This window comes from Vollenhovia emeryi, unplaced genomic scaffold (genome assembly GCF_000949405.1).
Source record: "Vollenhovia emeryi isolate VEMERY1.0 unplaced genomic scaffold, V.emery_V1.0 DF939202.1, whole genome shotgun sequence".
In the NCBI taxonomy this organism is placed as follows: domain Eukaryota; kingdom Metazoa; phylum Arthropoda; class Insecta; order Hymenoptera; family Formicidae; genus Vollenhovia; species Vollenhovia emeryi.
In genome coordinates, this window is record NW_011967164.1 from 412,489 (window position 1) to 415,724 (window position 3,236).

The following is a 3,236-nucleotide window of genomic DNA, read 5'->3' on the forward strand; positions in this document are numbered from 1 at the left end:
AATTTTACGTGATTAGTCTATAATAATCATATGCATATTTGTATTTTTATAGTTTAACACATATACCTAGTTAACGGTGTACAACTCTGCTGTTGCGAATCGTCTCAGTGAGTGATAAATTACTATTTATTTTAAAGTGACGTTGCGGATACAATTACTTCTTTGCATGAATACAAATTCTTAAAAATATACAATGCTCAACTACAAATTGCGCGCACGAAGCGGGCGTTTTGTCATTTCTAGTAAACTATAAAAGTGAGATGAGAAAACAATATACATATCACAAACATAATTGTATCAATATTTTAAAATAATATTGCTACAACATTACTAAAGTAATATTGTAAAATAATGTCTCTGCAATATCTATGTACCATTACACTGCAATATGCAATGTTGCAGCAATGTTGTTGCAAGCTTTCGTGTTGTATGGTAGGCAACTCTGTTCAATGGAAAATTTACTGCTAGATCGACAAAAAATGGTGAAAGTTTATGTTGAAAACCCGCTATCTCATATTAGGAGCTCGCGTTATAATAGGGGATCTTCCTCTATTTCTCCCCGCTTCGAAAATTATTTCCGTTACAAAGGCGAATGGTTATCTCGAATGGACTTGTTACCTTTCTTGAATGACTCTCGCGCCTGCCGTGACGCTAATTACATCGGACGTCAACTTTGCAATGCCGATACAGGGTCGGCCGGTAAAATATTCGAAGTGTATCAAATTACAGCGTAAGTTTCCACGGCGCGTCGCGATCCGGGGCCGCGTCACTTTATTTCCATAATGTAAAGAATATACCCAGCTCTAGAGATCTCGCGCCAAAGGTCGGGCTGCGGTCGCACTCCGCAGAGCAGTGACGTGAAACTTTTTGCCGGCACTTGCTTCGCGTCTGCTCTAAATTTCGAGTATCCAGAGATCGCGCGGCGTCCAAGAGAAAATTATTCACCGGTTAAACGGTTTCATTTCGCGACGAATTGAGAAGTAATTTCGCTCCGAGCAAAGATTTATGTCCGTCCGACCTCTCGTTAAATCTATTAACATTGGAATCGATGCATAATTAAATTAGCTATGGTCTTATCCAATTCGCAATTTTAAACGAAAAACTGAGATCAAATTACATTCCAGAACGCCGGCATAATATTCGCATTAGCGATCGCGGAGCCGCGGAATGAGAAATATGAGGGAACATATGCAAATCAAGGAGGGATAGTTCGTTATGGAAAGGCGTTAGAAAATATGCATGGAAATCCGAATAAAAATTCGCGCTCCGATATTATGCGCCGCTTTCGGCGGCGATTCGGATCCGCGATGACCGTCTGTCGAGGATCGCTTATTGCGAAATTATACGGCGATTTCGGTGTGTCGAGAGCAAAACTATAATTTTACTATCGCACTATCCTTGCAGCCGCGGTAATACGTCGCTCAGAAATATGTCGCGTATTTCTGGGCGCGAGGCTCGTGTATATAAATTGAGTTGGAAAGGGTAGAAAAATTAGCAACAAAAATTGCAACCCCCTCCCCTTCGAAGGAGCTTCTCATTTCATACGCGGAGAGAATTTTCTCTTAAAATTTATCCTGAAAATCATATAATCGTGGGACAACGTGGCATTTTCAGGAACTTATGAGAGTTTTTTGAAATTTTACCAGTAATTATACTTATACATTTTACTAGCAAATTGTATGGTAGAATTTCGGAAAATCCTCATAAAGTCCTTCAAAATGCCATGTTGCCTCACAATTACACGATTTTCGGGGTAAATTTTAAAAGAAAATTCTCCCCGTGCACATTTGCGTAAAATATTTAATTACATTTTCAATTTAAATTCAAATTGTCCGCAATTTTTCACGATCAAACGTTAAAAATATCGCACTCGCAAGAGTTTCAACTCGCCAAAGCTAAGATCTCGGTTTACCCCGAATCCTCGGTAAAAAAAAATCCCCGTTTTTCATTATTGCGACAAGGATCGGTCCGATTTGAAGAAAAATCCTAGTTGGAAGTTCTAGTTGTTTCTGGAGCGAGCGGAAAGTTTCGGTACGAACAAAAGATACTAAGGGTTGGTTCTGACAATGCCGGGCTGCCGAACGAAAAGCCGAACCTGCGAAAGAGATATCAAATACGCTCGATTGGCTGTCACGCCCGATAAGACCATGCCACATTGAATTTGGATGGTTGTCGTCAACCTTTCGACCCAGCCGTTTTAGCGAACGTTTTCGGGCTTTTTGAATTTCGTTATCCTGTTATACTGTTTCCATAGGTTCCCGCGCTCTCTATCCGGTACGAGCATTGTTGCAAATGCTCGATTTGCGAATTTTATTGCGAGAAGGAACGACCCACCAGTACGAAACCTGATATACTGATGGATGCCGATAGAAGAAACGATACCGTAAAGAATTTGACGAACGCGCCCGTTGTAGATCTCGAGAGCGAACGGGATCGCGCGTATAAGAGAAAACTGTTAAGCGTCTGGAAGCTGATTGTGAAAATTTCACTTGTCATTCAAAATACAATGAAGCGCATTCACGGGCTTCCGAATGAGCCCTTCAAGTATCTTTTTACGCGTGACGATGTTCGCGTCATGACGATGACGCGATTGCGGATGACGGATTGAAAATTCTCAATTGACGGCGAGCGCGGGGGGGGGGGTTGGAGAGGGGGAGGAGGGGGGAGGGGTGGGCGTTTCATTAAAAGCGCGGGCAAAATCAGCGATCTAATAATGTCCGCCCCAATTTTGTCCGCGGCATTGTTGCCGACGTCGTTTCCGCGAGTCGCGCGACGAGACGGCTCTTTCTACGATCGATCGACACGTTCGTCCCGACGCGACGATGGAACGCGGCGACGCCGGCCGCGCATTGAAGCGCGCGCGTCACCATAGCGTCGATAACAAACGGGCCACCTGCGTGTGTGACCATGAGTTAACAGGATCCCCATTCAAGCGCGAAAGATAATGTTTCAACGGGAACTAATGATAACGTTTTATGAAATAACTATTTCGCGTCCGCGCCGCGCAACCTAATGGGAGTTTTATGCACCGATGAGCGCTCGAAAATCGTTCACGCAGGTTTTCCTAGTTAAAATGCTGACGGGGACGTTCAGTAATCCATGTAATTCGATTCGTGCAAATTTACTTTGAATTTCTGCCGCAGTTAAAGCCCTGATAAACATAATGGGCTCGGCGGAAGAATTAAAGCGCGGATAAATTAAAAAAACCAGAAGTGCAGCCGTAACTTAGGGGAACC